At 49.2% G+C, this 18218-nt stretch overlaps 1 protein-coding gene across 2 annotated transcripts in view; it reads left to right on the top strand.

The window, feature by feature from the left end:
- The window catches only part of SOX13 (SRY-box transcription factor 13), a 58437-nt gene that overhangs the window by 18389 nt on the left and 21830 nt on the right, over positions 1-18218 (top strand). The window lies entirely within an intron of this gene.

Here is an 18218-nt window from a genome sequence, read left to right as displayed (position 1 = left end):
CCGAGGAGCTAGGACTTTGTTGACAATGGGGAACCAGAGGATCTGTCAGAGAACTTTCAGAATGGGTGGCTCATTCATTCAGGCTGAAGCTGCTCTCTCATTGTCTTGCAAAAAATTCCAACAGAACCCTGTTCTTTTCCTTTCCATTCAAAGACATTTTTGCTGCCTTCCATATTGAACTGCCTGGTAACTGAGACAACTTTCCCTTCCCTGCCAGGGCTAGTGGGTTCCCAGGGCTGCCACCCTGGGAAAAAGACAAGTCACTTTTCCTTGTCTGCCCTGACCCATACTGCTTATGGCTTTGGTCCCACTGGGACCCCAACCAATCAGTTTGGCCAGCTTTCCTGGGATATCCAGCATGTGCAGTTTCCAGCATGGGCATGCTTAATATTGTCCAGGATCAAGGAATATTGATCTCTAGATGTCTTTTTAAAACCAATGGTTTGGTGTATTTTTGAATGAATGAGATACTCATCCAATGGATAAGCTTTACCAAGCCCTCATTATGTGAAAGGCACTGGGCAAGGCTAGGGGTGAGGGGATCGGACCCCACCCTCAGGGATGCTCTAATCTCTCTGGGGAGGTGAAACAGCTCATTGTGGGAACAAAGCCTCTTTCCTATCTCTGTAGCCTTGGGTTGGAAGGCTGGGGGCAAGGTGAAATCAGACTGGGGTTTGAGTCCTGGCTCTGCTTCTGAGCCCTGTGATTTCTGGCAAATAACAGAACTTTTTTCTTTTTCTTTGTGTGTGTGTGTGTGTTGTAGATGGGGGTCTCATTATATTGCACAGGCTGGTCTTGAACTCCTGAGCTCAAGCACCCCTCCCACCTGAGCTCCCAAAGTGCTGGGATCATAGGTGTGAGCCACTGTGCCCCACCTCTTTCTTAGCTTTGGCTCCTTCTTTCTTTGTTTCTTTCCTTTCTTTATTTCGTTTGTTTGTTCTTTTGTTCATTCTTTCGTTCTCTTTCTGTCTGCCTTTCTGTCCTTTCTTTCTATCTTCTTTTTTCTTTCCTTCATTTTCCTTCTTCTGTCTCTTTCACTTTTTTTCTCTCTTCTTTCTTTGTTTCTTTGATGTAGGGTCTTGCTCTGTTGCCCAGGCTGGAGTGCAGTGGCACGACCCTAGCTCACTGCAGCCTTCAGCTCCTGGGCTCAAGTGATTCTAGCTGTGACTTAGGCGCGTGCTACTACACATGGCTAATTTTTAAGTTTTTTTGTAGAAACAAGGTCTTGCTATGTTGCCCAGGCTAGTCTTCAAAGTCTGCCTTGGTCTCCTGAAGCGTGCTGGATTATAGGCGTAGGCCTACCACACCTGGCCCAGAACTTTTTTTTTTTTCTTTTTTTTTGAGACAGGGTTTTGCTCTGTCACTCAGGCTGGAGTGCAGTGGCATGATCATGGCCCACTGCAGCCTTGACCTCCTAGGCTCAAGCAGTCCTGACTTGGCCTCCCAAAGTGCTTGGATTACAAGTGTGAGCCACCACTTGTGGCCTCAGAACTTTCTTAAACCCTAGTTTTCTCACCTACAAAGTGGGAAAAGAATAACACCTACTTTGAGAGATTAAAAGGATTTAATGAAGTGATGTATATATTATGGCCCTTAGTATAGGACCTGGAGTATAGAAGGCACTGGTAAGTGGGAGCTGATATTAGTGTGATGGCCGCTGTGGTGGTGGTTGTTGAAGTCTGTCCTGGGGGGGGGACAGTCCAGCATTCCTGGGCCTACTTGGATTTAAGGGGCTGCTCCTCCTAGGGTCATGGGCATGGCCTCTATGGGGTGTGGGAAAGGAGGAGAAGCAGCTTCCCGGTGTGTGGTGGGGACAGGCACTGTCTCCTGTAACACCTCCTTTGGTTGCTACATGCAGATTCGCTGTGCAGCCTGGGTCAAGTTACTTAGCCTCTCCGTGTTTCTGCTTCCTAACTGAAATGCCATTAATCACAATGCTCTCACTTGAGAAGAGAGAACATTAAAAGGGTCACATGAGAAGAGTCTAGAATAGTGCGTGGGAATCTTATCCAGGTGTTGGCTACTGTTGCTATTTGTTGCCGTGGTTATTCTGTTATTGGAGTGACCCCCGTTCAGTCAAAGAAGCAAGGGTGAGAGCTGCTGTCCCAAGTGTATCAGCATAGGGACATGGGGATGTGGGGACGTGGGGGAGGTGGACTGGGGCGTGGACCTCGCTATGCTGGCCCCAGGGAGCAGCCTAGAGAAGGAAAGAAACTGTTTTCTCGCATGCTAGTTGTAGGTAGGGCGTTCCCAGGTGTGACTGAAATGACAGTCTGGCTCAGAGCACACTGCCTTTTCTTCCCACCCTAACTGGTTACTAAGGGGACAGTTCTACACTACAGAGGATTGATTTCTGTGAAATCTATGGAATTTACATATAGTTTTGAGGGACTGCTTTGAGGCATGAAGCCACCGTATTCACAAAACCCAACCGTGGGTAAATTGCAATTTATAATAATAAACAGCCTGTACCTGACCTTTGGACCCTGGGTGCTCAGGATGATGCCTGTGGGGCCTGACAGGAAGTGAGGGCGGTGGCATGGGTGTGGGGGGCCACCCCTCCCTCTAACCATGGTGGCGGGCAGCATCCAGGCCCAGAGAAGCCTTGTCACTGGCTGTCCCCTTGGCACGCAGCCCCAGCGGAGAGGGTTAATTGGGGTTTGGAGTGTCTGTGGAAAGTAGCCTCTTCTCAAATATCTTGTGCTATGGTTTGGAACGTTGGAGTCAGGCATACCGAAAGTGGAATTCTGTCTTCAAGTAAGCCTCAGTTTCCTCATCTATACAATGAGTTTTGTCCCTGAAGAAAATCCACCTGTGAAGTGCTTAGCTTGTGATCACTCAGTAAATAGGCACTGTCATTATCTTTCTGATGAGGAGCTTCCATATGTGACCTGCCCTGGGCTACAACTCGAACGTGGAAATCAGAAGCTTAGCAACACTTTTATTTCCACTGCATCAAAGGCCTGGGAGCCCTCCCCTGCCTATACTTTTGTCTCTCAGGGAAGAAGTAATAATTCACTCCATGTGCAAATGGAAAAACTGAGACCTGAAAGGTTGAGTGGTTTGTCCCAGGCCCCATAGTGAGTTAAAGGCATCAAAATCCCTTACACATGTATGGGGCTTTATAAACCATCAAGTGTGTAAAGGGCATTGACATTTAGAAAATAACTGTGCCGAGTCTCCTAGGGATCTGGTACGTGTATTTTGACTCCCAGTTTATGGATGGGAACGATGAAGCTTAGAGAACTTAGATGAGCCCAAGATCGTACATTGAGTTTGTGGCAGAGTTGACGCTCAAACTCGAGCCCTCTGCTTTTTCCACCGCACACGCAGACCTCTCACCTGGGCCCTTCTAGACCCTCTCTGCAATTATTTTTTCCCCTCCATACAGGTAGATCTGTGAAGGTGGAGAGTCATGAGCCAGGAGGGACAGGGTTAAATTCTTCCTAAGCAACAGAGCTGGTTTTGAGCTGGGCGCCTTCAGTGACCCTGTTCTTGACCCCCTTCCCTTGGGTCAGGTCTGCAGGCAGTGGGGGAAGGGAAGCACTGCAGGGAGCTCTAATGGCCCAATGCGGGCAGAGAGAGGGCCAGGAAGGGTTGCTCATCTGTCTCCCTCTTTGGACAGAGATGAACAAAGATGTCGGTGGCTTTTTCAGTCTCCATAGAAAATCCCCAAGGCTCCCTTGGGGTGGGCTGCCCTCAGCTCTTCCTGCACTCTTAATCACACCATGGAGCATGGGCAGCTCCTGTAGACACAGCAAACCCTGTGATGTGTTGTTGGTTAAGTGGGAACTGGGATAATTTTTGCCAGTAAAGCACCAAATCAGAAAATGGAAGCATCAAATGAACCTTACGGCTAGTGGGATTTTGGGGCTTGCCTGTCATTCATTCATTGAAAAGGAAAAGGATGGCTTGGGTGGCCCACAGAAGCCAGCATCTGTGACCTCAAATGGATGAGTCCCTGCAAACTGGGAAGGCTGCCCAGTTCCTCTTCCTCTCCCCAAGTGGCCCCCGTCCTGCCACTCCCTTCTATGAGCGCAGACCTTCTCGTTTAGAGCTTCAGTCTGGACCATTGTGCTGTGTCCTCTCCAGGCGGGGAGGGCATCAGGAGTAAATCTTCCATGGCCCTGAGCCATACAGTAAGTCTCCCAGGGTTGTACAGCAAGGCAGGGGCAGAGCTGTGTTCTGGAAACAGGCGTCAGCTCAGTGCTTGCCTTGAAACCCAACTCTAAGATGGACATCCGAGGGGAAAGGATTTCCAGGAAAGTCGAGGAACTGATTTTAGGGGAAGACTAAATCTCTTCCTCTATCCCCATCTTCTTGTCGTCTGGGTCCCTTGAACTCCCTGCTGAGAAATCCTAAATACACCTTGTCTCTGGGTTGCGCATGGAAGCCTTTAATTGTTTCTAGAGGCAGTGAGAGAAGGCCTTCTAGTTGGTCGGGCAGGTCTGGCAGTGTCTGGGTCTCGCTGCTTCTAGACTCTTCAATTAGGGATGTTAATTATGGCCTTGTGAACACAGGTTCTCCCAAGGCAGCCATTCTCCAGCCCTGCTGCCCCCGTGATGTCCCCTCGCCGGTCGGTGAGGGTATGTTTATGGTCTCGCCTCTGCCCATCTGCAGATTAAAGATGCCCTGAAAGCATAACTTATTAGCAGTTTTTTGTTTTCTCCATCTTTTAAAAAATTGGATTAAAGTAGACATAATGTAAAATTTACAGTTTTTAAATGTGTAGTTCAGAGGCATTAAGTCCATTCACATTGTTTTGCAACCATCACCACCGTCTGTCCGTGGAACTTTTTCATCTTCCCAAACTGAAACTCTGTTCCAATTAAACAATAGCTTCCCCTTCCTCTCTCACTCCAGCCCCTGTAACTCTATTCTACTTTCTGTCTCTATGAATTTAGCTATTCTAAGTACCTCACATAAGTAGACACATACAATATTCGACCTTTTATGACTGGCTTATTTCAGTTAACATAATGTCTTCAATATTTGTCTACATCGTAGATGTGTCAAGATTGCCTTCCAGCTTAGGGCTGATGATATTCCATTGCATGTATATATCATACTTTGTTGATTCATTCATCCATTGATGGACACTTGAGTTGTTTCCCATTTTGGTTGTTGTGAGTAATATTGCTATGAGTTTTGGGGGTATATCCCCAGAAGTGGAATTGCTGGATCATATGGTAATTCTATATCTAATTTCTTGAGGATCTGCCATCATATTTTTCTTTTCTTTTCTTTCTTTCTTCCTTTTTTTTTTTTTTTTTTTTTGAGACAAGGTCTCACTCTGTCTCCCAGGCTGGAGTACAGTGGCATGATCACAGCTCACTGCAGCATCAACCTCCTGGGCTCAAGCGATCCTCCCACCTCAGCCTCCCAAGTAGTTGAGACCATAGGTGTATGCCACCATGCCCAGCTAATTTTTGTATTTATTTATTTATTTATTTTTGAGACAGAGTCTTGCTCTGTTGCCCAGGTTAGAGTGCAGTGGTGGGATATCGGCTCACTGCAGCCTCCATCTCGTGGGCTCGAGCAATTCTCATGCATCAGCCTCCCAAGTAGCTGGGATTACAGGCACCCGCCACCACACCTGGCTAATTTTTGTATTTTTAGTACAGATGGGGTTTCACCATGTTGGCCAGGCTGGACTCGAACTCCTGACCTTGTGATCCACCCGCCTCAGCCTCCCAAAGTGCTGGGATTATAGGCATGAGCCACCACGCCCAGCTAATTTTTGTATTTTCTGTAGAGACGAGGTTTTTCTGTGTTGCCCAGGCTTCTATCTGTTTTTCACAGCAGCTACACCACTTTTCATTTTACATTCCCATCAGAAATTCTCTACGTCCTTGCCATTTCTTCTCCTCCTCCTCTTTCTTCTCTTTTTCTTCTTCTTTCTCCTTCTTTTTTGGATAATAGCCATCCTGTTGGGTATGAAGTGAAAATCCATTGTGCTTTTTATCTTTTAAGAGGGAAGTCAAGGCCTGAGAAACACTGATACGTGCCTCTGCATTGCAGAGCCCCTTGGGCCCAGGCTTTCTAGCCCCGTCCTAGCTTCCATTCTCTGTCCTAAACCCCTTTGTCTCCAGCCCATCAAGAGAGGGCAGGGGCGAGGTCCACTGACTGTTAGGGGCCCTGCCTTCCCTCCTGTCACAGCAGTAGAGTGGCTGTGACCTGGCAGAGGTGTTGGGAGGGTGGATGTCCCTAGGGGTCAGGAGGAGGTTTCAGTAATGTGAAATTGAAAGAGTTGAATCATTTCAACCATGGGGCATGGGGATAAAGGAAATCACGATGCAGTCATAGAGTGGAAGATGTGCAGCCATTAAATATGGCTTTACGCATAATTTTTAATATCCAGTTTTTGATAACATGAAAACTGCTGATATACTATTAAGTGGGAGAAAATAAATATAAAAACTTGCTTATGAGGCTGGGCGCAGTGGCTTATGCCTGTAATCCCAGCACTTTGGGAGGCTGAGGTGGGTGGATCACCTGAGGTCGGGAGTTTGAGACCAGCCTGACCAACGTGGAGAAACCCTGTCTCTACTAAAAATACAAAATTAGCTGGGCGTGGTGGCGCATGCCTATAATCCCAGCTACTTGGGAGGCTGAGGCAGGAGAATCACTTGAACCCGGGAGGTAGAGGTTGCGGTGAACCGAGACTGCGCCATTGCATTCCAGCCTGGGCAACAAAAGCGAAACTCCGTCAAAAAGAAAAGGAAAAAAAAACTTATGAATGAAAAACAAAACCACCTTCAGAAAAAAAGATTTGATAGAAATAGGCCAAATTGTTATCAGTGGCCACCTCCTGGATGGATGTGAAATGGGTGATTTTTAAAATTGTTTTCTTATTTTTAAATTTAAATTTAAATTTATTTTTTGAGATAGGGTGTTGCTCTGTTGCCCAGGCTGGAGTGCAGTGGCGTGATATGGCTCACTGCAGCCTCGACCTCAAGTGATCCTCCCACCTCAGCCTCCTTAGTAGCTGGGACTACAGGTGTGTGCCACCACACCTGGCTAATTTTTTCATATTTTTTGTAGAGATGGAATTTCGCCATGTTGCCTAGGCTGATCTCAAACTCCTGAACTGAAGCAATCCACCCACCTCGACCTTCCAAAATGCTGGGATTACAGATGTGAGTCACCATCGCCCAACCTGTTTTCTTTATGTTATTTTAAATTTTGCAGATTGGCTGAACACGGTGGCTTATGCCTGTAATCCCAGCACCTTGGGAGGCCGAGGCGGGTGGATCACCTGAGACTGGGAGTTCGAAACTAGCCTGACCAACATGGAGAAACCCCGTCTCTACTAAAAATACAAAATTAGTCAGGCATGGAGGCGCATGCCTATAATCCCAGCTACTCGGGAGGCTGAGGCAGGAGAGTTGCTTGAACCGGGGAGGCAGAGAGGTTGTAGTGAGCTGAGATGGTGCCACTGCACTCCAGCCCGGGTGTCAGAGCGAGACTCAAAAAAAAAAAAAAATTTTTTTTTTTTTATTGTTGTTGTTACAGATTTTCTGCAGTAAGCACACACTCCTTTTATATTTAGGAAAAAACTGATAAAATAAGAGTGACTACGACTATTCATTAGGCATATGTGTTGCCAGGGTCTACTGAACACTCAGCTCTGCTTGATGCTATTGGAAGTTCAGGAATGAATGCGAAGCTAACAGGGAGGTGTGGGGTTAGGTGGTGGGGAGGACTGGCCAGAAAACAGAGGGGTGATGAATGTAAGGGGAGTCAGGGTCTGGGCAGCCTGGAGCCCTCCAGAATGCTGCCCTTGTTCATGAGAAGCCTCATTCATGGGGAAGATACTGTGGGTAGGACTCTGGCCTTGAGTCACCTTGTCTCTGCAAGTGGTGCAGGCAGGCTCCATTGAGCTCCTCACCCATGTTCACCTGGTCCCTTGGCATAGCTGGCAGGAGTGAGCGAAGCTTGTAGCCTGTGAAACCAGGAGTTTTCCTGCCCCAGGTTGACTATTACTTCCCTTGCAGCATCCGTACCAGGGCCAAGGGCCTGGTTCCCTTGACTTCCATTGGGGGAGCAGCACTGGCCCAGCAGAGGTGGGACAGTGGGGTCTCCAGGAGATAACCTTCCATGGCTCTTGGGACCTCTGACTAGTAGAAGAGAAGCCAGTATAATCCAACACTTAAAAGAAGAGACTCATTAGCCAGTCTCTGGGTTCAGTTTCTTGGTCACTACTCACTGGCTATGACCTTGGGCAATGACTTAGCCTCCTTAGGCCTCTGTGTCCTCATAGTAGCTATTTCACAGGACTAACGAAGGAATTAAAAGGCTAAATCCTTATAGATTATGCTTAGCATGTAAGTACTTGATTCCTATGATCTGACTGAGAGGTGGATTCTGATGCTAGACTGCCTGGGCTCAAATCATGTTGGTGTCTCCTTGTCTTTTTCTGGCTTTTTTTTTTTTTTTTTTTTTTTTGAGACAGGGTCTCTGTAGCTCAGGCTGAAGTGCAGTGGCATGATCATGGCTCACTGCAGCCCCAACCTCCTGTGCTCAAGCCATCCTCCCGAGTAGCTTGGGCTACAGGCATGCCTCACCACGCCTGGCAAATTTTTGTATTTTTTGTAGAGATGGAGTTTCATCATGTTGCCCAGGCTGGTCTTGAACTCTTGGGCTCAAGCAGTCCTCCCACTTTGGCCTCCCAAAGTGCTGGGATTACAAGTGTGTGCCACTGCGCCCAGCCAGCATCTCAGGTTTTTCATCCGTAAAGTGGAGATGATAATATGATCTACTTCAGATGATTATTATGAAGATTAAATGAATTAATATAAGTAAAAGTGATTCAAACAATGCTTGGCACATAGCAAATGCTCAATAAATGTTAGCCACAGGCCGGGCATGGTGGCTTATGCCTATAACCTCAGCATTTTGGGAGGCCAAGGCAGGAGGATAGCTTCAGGCCAGGAGTTCAAGACCAGTCTGGGCAACATAGCAAGACCCTGTCACTACAAAAAATAAATTAGCTGGGCATGGTGGCATGCACCTGTAGTTCCAGCTACTTGTGAGGCTGAGGTGGGAGGATTGCTTGAGCCTGGGAGGTTGAGAGGCTGTAGTGAGCTGTGATTGTGCCACTGTACTCCAGCCTGGGTGACAGAGTGAGACCCCATCTCTAAAAAGTAAAGTTAGCCATAATTGGGGTCTTTCACCACATACTAGTGTGACTCAGCCAGTTGTTCGTGGCTGGCAACTGCCAATTCATCTGATTGTCCCAAGAGCCTCAGTGGATTGGTCAGTGCCCATGACTCCCTTGCTAAATAGTCTAGAATGTCACCATTATTCATTACTATTATTAGTATTGTGGGTTCCACGTATCAGGATCCCTTCCTGGGTCATATTTCATCTCACCCCTTTGCCAAGTCTTGGTTGATGTGGTCCTGCCTCAGTTTCCAAAGGGTGCTGGTGATGGAAAGCGGGGTACTGGGCAGATTGGGGTGAAAGCTGGCTGCTTTGGGGATTGTTTCATGAGCATTATAGTAGACTAAGCTGCTTCTCCCCTTGCTTCCCTGCTCTTATTGAAAAGGCGCCAAAGCCAGGAAAAACAAACAGCCACCCATAAATAAAGAGGACCATGAAAATAACAAAATCGAAAAAGAAAACTTGCTTTAGTGGCAGGCTTGGCTGACGATAGGGTAGATAATGGGAGAGGAAACACAGCCTTTGGAGAGAAAAAGAACGGAACACTTTGTTCACTGGAAGAATGAATGCTGCCTGAGGAAGAGCTGCTAAATTGGGGTGTCCGATGAGTGAGCCTGTGTTAGGGGAGCTGGTGGTGATTAGGCTTACATGAGGCATGAGTGTCATCCCACCAAGAACCCCTGGAGTGGGGGACACCTTAGGCTTAAGCGGGCTGCGCCAACGGGAGGCTGGTGTGCCAGTCTGGCCTAGGGCCTTGGCCGCCATGTCATAGAGCTGCTGCTCACCTCCTCAAGGGCTGGCCAAGCTGGGAGCTGGATGCTTGAATCTCTTAGGGAGCTCCTAGACCTTCTGTCAAGGTATATATTTTTTCTGGAGTGTTAGGGAGACAATCCCAGGGAGGAGAGGAGGAGGCCAAAGTGTTTGCTGACTATTTGCATTCAAGGCTGTGCTCCTGTCAACACTGCCTGGTGGCTTTCTGGGTGAATGAAATTTACTGATTCCTCTTCCTTTCTTGTACCACTTACCCATCTGGATCGTGGACCCATTTCTTCTGCCTCTGCAATGAGTTGGGTACCTAAGGTGGGAAGAGGGAGAGAAAACTTTCCTGAGCCCTTGGGATTCCAGGATGCTGTGTGGAAGTGCTCACTTTGGGAGTGGGCTGTGGGCTCACAGATGCGTAGAGGCTGATATTTGAAATGCATTTAAGAAGGGCCTTAGATGGCTGGGCGCGGTGGCTAACACCTATAATCCTAGCATTTTGGGAGGCTGAGGCAGGAGGATCACGTGAGCCCAGGTGTTCAAACCAGCCTGGGCAACATAGTGAGATTCCCTCTTTATTTAAAAAAAAAAAAAAAAAAAAAAAAAAAAGGTGGCAGGAGGCCTTGGAAGCATACTGGTTTAGGGCTGAGTGATCTGGCTGGCTGGTAGAGGTTTCCTGGAAGCACAGTCCTTCATTCAGCCACCACAATACTAAGTGCCAATCTGCTTTGTGCCAGGCATTGTGCTAAGTATTTTCTATATAATAACTTATCGGTTCTCTAGGAAGCATAAGAGGTAGATATTGTTAGCCCCCATTTCAGATAATGAATCTGAGGTGTAAAGAGGTTAAGTCTCAAGTATTCACTGGGCTACCTAGAGCCCAGCTGCTTCCCACTTTCCCACCCTTCACCTCCTAATCTAGGTGACAGTGGTAAAATGTCCATTACAGTTGTTCATCACGGCTGTGTGCCAGGCACTGGGCTTTGCCTGTGGTATCTCGTTTACTCTTTGAAACCTCACTAGTGAGTATATATTACTATTTGTCCCAGTTATAGATAAAGGCAGGAGGGTCATTTGAGCCCAGGAGTTCAGGACCAGCCTGGGCAACATGGTGATGCTGAGAGAGTTAAACTAGTTGGCTAGTTAAGACGGATGCTGGGTTTGAACCAATGCTGCATGTCTCCCAGAGCCTCATTTCACCATGTACTATGAGAGCTTAGTCTACATGGCTTAGACTTGTCACAAAGCAAAAGCCAATGCTGCCCAGCCCACCCCAGTACTGGGAGAAGTAGTGTTTGGCAAAGGTGAGATTTCGTCAGCCTGGTGGGTAAACACGGCTGTTTGCAGACTGGTTGCGCTTGTCCTTTCCACTGTCTGTAGTCATCCCTATTAGTCCTCACCGTCCTCTCCCTCCGAGGTTGGCAGGAGACCGCAAGGGTTAATGATATAGCACTTCACCCTCGTGGGCTCCAGAGGAAATGAGGGAGCTCATGAGTTCTGCAGAGCTTTTGTGTCATCAGCCGGGGAAGGGAAGGCACCGTGGCTTGGCCAGATAAGCGGTGGCGCTGCGAATGTGGGGCTTCCTTGGCAGATTTGTAGCCTTTCCGCCTGTTTGCACTGTGGGGCACCTGCTGGGGCTTCCAGGGTGGTTGGGGACATCAACAGGGCATTCAGAAAACTGATAACCTAGGCTAGGGAGGGAGACCTACATGGAGCAGATGGAGGAGGAAGAGGGTGGCGGGCCCTGGTGTTCTGCAGGTGCGTGTCTTCTGCTTGTTTGACCATGTGGGGGAAGGGGGTGGCGGTGGGTCAGGGAGCAAACATTTTTTTAATTTTCATAAACACTATCATATTCAGTCTTCTCTATCTCTATGGGGTAGGTATTATTTTTTCCATTTTAGAGATAGAGAAACTGAAACTTCCCCATGGCCACACATCTAGTGGTATATAATAGAGCCAGTCTTCAGACACAGGTCCATGTGACAAAATCCTTTTTCCATTAGCCACACCAGGATGCCTCCCAGCAATGCTGGGTCATCACACCCACCCACCTGCCTCCAGAAGAGCTGGGCTGGCTGGGGAGGAGAATAGTGTGCGAGTCCTTCTCCCCCTTGCCCTGGGGGTAGGGAGGGAGAGGGACTCCTTCCTGCTTTAGGGCTCTTTCTCCTTACCTCCTTCCCCGAACATATATTCTGTACAAGATTCTGTAATTATACCTTATCTCTTACTCACAAAATAGTTCTTGGAATTTCTATTTTACACATGAAGAAATGGGGGTTTTGAGAGTTGAACTCTTTGCCCCAAGTTGCCAGAGCTGCTTGGGTTTCTTTTGACTAAGTTTTCCTTGGCTGTGACTCAAGTCAGAAACAACTGCAATCCTATAAGAGGTGAAGACAGTGGCCATTCTATCTCTGCTGGACCAGACCCTGTTATTTTGCACTGAGGAGAGTGGCCAGGGCATCAGCTGATGAATGAAAGGATGTGGATTTAGACATCAGTGAGGCCTGAGTTCAAATGCTACTTCTGCTGGGCCCTCAGTAGGACGTTCTGGCCCCCTGAGCCTTAGTCTTTGTAGTGTTCTTGTGAGGATCAAGCAGGGATGTGAATGAAGAGCCTTTCACTTAGTGCTTGCAGCCAAGTAAGTGCTGTACCACTGCATGCTTGCTTTTTGCCTCCTTTTCCTTTGGTCAATATTCAGGGCTATCCCCCAAGGGGCCTTTGACATGGCCAGTCAGCCTCAGCTGCACCATTTCTGCATCTTCCGGCCCTAGGCTGGGCACTGTCCCTGCAGGAAGCCAGATGTGCTCACCTGTCCAGGACACAGGCTTGGCCTTGCCATTGGGAGACAAGGATGAGGCCTACCCCTGCCTTCTAGCACTGCTGGGGTGCAGGAGAACCTGGAGACAGGCTTGGGTCCTAGAGGCAGGAAGGCTGCCAGAGAAGGACCTCCTGGAGACACTGTTGACCTGTTTTCGGTTTGGGGCCTTCTGGAGGCACACATCACACTGGGAGCCTCAATGGCGCTTTCAAGCAGTCCCATCTGTCTCTTTCTCGACCCACTCACTGGGTTGGGAGAAGACTCAGGTGCCTCTGAGGCCTGAGGACCAGGTGGGAACATCACAGCTACAGTCTCTCCCTGGCCACTGTTTTCCTTTGTGCCCTTGGGCCAGGGTCAGCTGAGTCCTGGCAGCCACAGAAGTTTAGGCTGGACTGTGATTCTGTACCTGAGGTGCTGTGGGGAAGTGCTTCTTCTCCCATGCTTGGGAGTTGACCCAGCCTCTGTCTGATGTTGGCCGCTCTACCAGGTGAATGCCACCCTGGCCAGCCTGGAAACAGCCGAGGGAGTGTTGGCTGTGGCCCCCCTGAGCTGGGCTAGACCAGACCAGCCGTGCCGTGGATCTGATACCCCCCAGGGCTCACAGAGGCTGGAAAGGGTGAGAGGGACTCTCAGGAAAGCTTTGTCCCAAGCCTGCAGCCAGTCCAGCTCCCAGCTCTGAGTAAACATTAGAGATAGGATCGGGTGTAGCCAGGAAGGGTGGCAGGGTGTGGTCTGTGAGAAGAATGGCAGGATGTGGCACCGGGGCACTGTTCTGGGCACCCACGCCTTGGCCTATTGTTTAGGGCAGCCTGAGGTTCTCAGCTCTCTGGGGGCTTTCAGAGGAAGTGGCATTCCCCTGGGACTCAAGCCCTGCCCCACCCCTGCTGCATGGATCTCTTTCCCTGGTGATGCCCCTTGGCACCACCCACTCAGAGCAAGCTTGGGAGTGGGAAGCAGCAGTGGAGGGGGATTAGTGTGTGCCCAGCAGGGAAGTGTAGCCATTGGCCCTCTCAGAGGGTCTGCCTGTCTGTTCAGGCTTCCTGTACCCCAGGGTCTGAGTCACCTGTCATGCTACGATGACTGGAATTTATCTCTATCTCTATCTTCATCTAGATATTTTTTGTAGTGGGGGAAGGCTGTCGTTGTGGAGGGAGGAAGGACTGACAGTAAAAAGTCCTTTGATTCCAATCCAACAGGGTCGGTTGTTGACTGGTTAGAAGAGGAAGTGGCTGGTGATTTGTTTTGGGCAGAAAGGGGCTAGGTTTGTGTGCGCCTGTGGGTTGGTGGGGTTCAGAGGGGCTGTGACAGGGCTGGTTGTGGGGAGGAGAAAGGAAGAGGATCGGCACCTGCAGCGGGCTTTGTCATATAAGGGCCATGCTTTGAGCCACTGTCCCTCCGTGGAGGCGGTTGCCTCTCTATACCTTGTCCCAGGTGCTGGATTTGGGGGCCTCAGGGCCTGGTAGGCACCAGCTGAGACTCAAGGCTCTGCATGTCAAGGGTGAAGATGGCTGGAGCCCTCGCCTCAGAGGTCTTCACTTCTTAAGGATGCTCACTTGGGTGAGATAAGACCACGGAGGAAGAAGAACGGAAGAGGGATTGTGAGGTGGGTTCCTGAGAAGGAAGGGAGGGCAGAGCAGAGATGCTGCTTAGTGCCCCAGCTGGCTGAAGGCCTCTGACTCTATATTATATAATCTTTTTTTTTCTTTTTTTTGAGACAGAGTCTCCCTTAGTCACCCAGGCTGGAGTGCAGCAGTGCAATCTCGGCTCACTGCAACCTCTGCCTCCTAGGTTTGAGCAATTCTCCTGCCTCAGCCTCCTGAGTAGCTGGGATTACAGGTATGCACCACCATGCCTGGCTAATTTTTGTATTTTTAGTGGAGATGGGGTTTTACCATGTTGGCCAGACTGGTCTTGAACCCCTGACCTCAGGTGATCCACCCGCCTCGGCCTCCCAAAGTGCTGGGATTACAGGTATGAGCCACCGCGTCCGGCCATTCTATATAGTCTTGAAGCAGTGCTGCCCCAAAAGCTGTGTGAACTCAACATCTCCTGACCTCAGTTTCTCTGTTTATAAAATGTGTTGAGGTTCGGCAAGAGAGGAAACCAGGCACGCAGGAGCACTTCCATCCGAGCGAGGGGCTGACGGGCTACCCTGTGGACTTGTGGCCTGTGACCAGTACCAAGGCATCAGACTAGGGTGGAAACTGAGGGAGCCCAGTAACTCCTGTATCCTGTGGACGCAGCGTTCTTTGGCTTCTGGGCATTTTGGGTCAGCGGAGTTTGAGGTTACTGACCTTAAAACCTCCTGCGGAGCCACATGGAAAATCACTGAAGCAAGGAGCATGCTGTGTAACAAAGGAGTAAAGGAACTTGAGGGATTATTTTAGTTTCTGGAAAGTCTAAAGGGAGACTTAAGGGAGGACTCCAATGGGGTCTTTAAATCTAAAAAGTATGGAAAGTGTTTCTTATCTGACCCAAGGTAAAAAGAAAAGGAAATGGACTCGCTTTGCTGCTGGGAGTATTTAGGTAACTCATAGGAAGAACTTAGACCCAAGGAAGAGGCAGCAGAGGATAACTGGGTGTGGGAGAAAAGCCTGAGAGAGCAGGAGCTGTCTAATAGTCCTAACAGTATCCATCACCTTTTAAGCATCCAGACCTGCTCTGTGCTGTGCTGCTGAACTCTGTCACTCTCTTGTCATTCTAAGAATATTTATTGAGCACTTACTGTGTTTCAGGCACTGTGCTAGGCTCTGGAGCTACAATGATGATCAGAAACAGGTATATTTTTGGCTACTGGGTGACTCCAAAATAAATTTTTTTTTTTTTTTTTTGAGAAGGAGTTTTCGCTGTTGTTGCCCAGGCTGGAGTGCAGAGGTGTGATCTCAACTGAGTGCAACTTCCACTTCCCAGGTTCAAGCGATTCTCCTGCCTCAGCCTCCCAAGTAGCTGGGATTACACACCTGACTAATTTTGTGTTTTTACTGGAGTCAGGGTTTCACCATGTTGATCAAGCTGGTCTCAAACTCCTGACCTCAGGCGATCTGCCCACCTTGGCTTCCCAAAGTGCTGGGATTACAGCCGTGAGCCATCACTCCTGGCGACTCCGAAATAAATTAAGCATGTAAAGGTATCATTACCAATTGTGATAAATACTTTTAAGGTCAAGTTCAAAGTGCCATGAGAATGTAAAATAGGCACTCTGATAGGGTCTGGTGTTGTTAACAGGAGACTCATCTCTTGATGTTGAGTTTCTTATTCCCATTTTACTGAAGAGGAAATGGGCTCAGAGAAGTTAAGTTACTTGCCCAAGGTTGCACAGCATTGATTGGTCAGAGTTGGGATTCAAATGTACCCAAGGCTATCTGACCCTAGAGGCTTTTCTCTCAACCACTTGACTCTCAGAGCATCCTGGACTGCACACAACTTATAGAATAGATATTCACTCTGTATTATTTGATCTTCATGGAGACCAGTGAGACATGGGTTATTGTACCCATTGTATGGATGAGGAGACAGGCTAAGGGAGGTTAATTAATTTGACTAGGTTCATACAGGTCAGCCTGTGGCAGGGCAGGAATTTAAACCCAGGTTGTTGGATTCAAACCCTGTGGGTCTTCCAAGTTGTCCCCTGACTCCCTCCAGGACCCTTGTTTTATAGACACCCTTGCTTGCAGGGGTGAAGCAAACTGCGGACCCCCAGCTGCAGAGTGACAGAGCAGTGACCACACAATGACCCCTCTCTTTCCATCTCGCTGCCTTTCCTCCCTTATCTAGTTGATCATGGGACCGTCGCTCCCCTCTCTGGGATGGTTAGGGTCTGGAGCCTGGCACTGATGCTCTTCACAGAGACACCTGCGTCTCTCTGGGCCATGGCAGGCTGGGGCTTGGTTCCCTCAAGACCAGACAGGGCAGGGAAAGGAGCTGCTCTTCTCAAGCAGGCCTGTGCTTGGGGAGGGGGAGAGGGAGGTAAAAGAGGTACCCAGGGACCCTCTCCCGCAAAGGTGAGACCCAGAGGTGCTCTCCAGTGGGGGCGGGGTGGCATTGTGCCTGGGCTGTTGCCTTTTCATGGACAAGTGGGCCCAGAGGATACCAACTAAGGGCCAGTGCCTAGCACCTGCCGTTGAGCCAGACACCTGTGAGGATGGAAGGGCCCTTGTCTGGGCAGGGTTATCTGGTCGGGCACCAAGCCCTAGTGAACAGACTGACACCTCTAAGCTGGCTTGGCTGGTCACCAGGAGCCATTGTCTTTGTGCTGGAGGGCAGGGTAGGCCACTGAGAGGCCCAGGAGACAGGCTCCCTAATATAAGGGTGATCCATGGTGCCTGGCTGGAGGGACCGTGGAGGCTAAGTGTGTCTAGAAGCTCAAAGGGAGGAGGTGTCCTAGTGCAGTGCTGTTCAACAGAAATATAATGGGAACTACATGTGTAATATTTGCTAGTAGCTATATTAAAAAGTATAAAAAGAAATAGGTGAAATGAATTTTAATGATGTATTTTATCTAACCAACTTATCCAAAAAGAATTTCAACTTGTAATCAGTAACCATTATTAATGAGCTGTTTTACATTCTATTCTGTGTACTAAGCCTTCAAAACCTGGGGTGGGTGTGCTGCTCACAGCACATTTCTGTTGGGACTGGCCGCATTATAAGTGCTTAGTAGCTACATGGGGCAAGTGGCTGCAATCTTGGGCCGTGCAGTCCTAGGGTTAATTAGGACAGATGTTGGCCTCCTCTGCCTCCACCGTCCGCTCCAGGGATGGATGGTTGTTCATCTCCAACTGGGGAGACCTCGGACTTTTGTGTCCTGTTCATCTGACCATGCTCCTGGAGGCTGTGGCTGCTGCTGGGATTTCTGGGCTGCAGCAGGAAGGCTTTGAGGTGGGAGCTGGAAGCCCCTGAAGTTGGAACAGAATGAAGGAGAGACCCTTAGGACCCAAGTCCGGAGTGAGGAGGGACCCAGTGGCCGGCCTGCGCCCGCAGTGGGTGTGAGTGAGGTGGCGCAGAGCCGACGGATCAGAGGCCCACAGGCCCGCATTGTGCGCCTGTCACACTTCCTTTGGCTTTATTGCTTTTGTCCAACACCCTATTGTCTGGCTTCCTTTTGTCCCCCATTCAGTGCCGCTGCCTTTTATTTTCCAGCCAGCCTGGTTGTTTTCATTTCTTTTGTCTGAAGTTCCTGAGAGGAAGGTTTTATTTTCAGCGGTTTGATTAATTCACAGCTTGAGCCCAGGGTTTGTTTGTTATGTAATTGCTGCCTTCGGCTTCAGGATAAAACCCCCTCCCCAACTGCGCCCACTCCCACTTCTCGCCCCCCTGCTCTCGGCCTGGCTCTGAGCCCCTCCCAGTGCCCGGATGGGCTGAGCCGCCTGCTTCCTGGACGCTTTCCAAGCCCCTGGGCTGTAGGAGGGGACCCCAGGGCGAGCTGGGCTGGGGTCTCTTCTCTGCATCTAGGTGGGATGGGGCCTTTGTTCTTATG

Source organism: Pongo abelii, chromosome 1 (genome assembly GCF_028885655.2).
Source record: "Pongo abelii isolate AG06213 chromosome 1, NHGRI_mPonAbe1-v2.0_pri, whole genome shotgun sequence".
Lineage (NCBI taxonomy): Eukaryota > Metazoa > Chordata > Mammalia > Primates > Hominidae > Pongo > Pongo abelii.
Note: the sequence above shows the minus strand (reverse complement) of the source record. Positions and strands in the feature narration are given on the sequence as shown.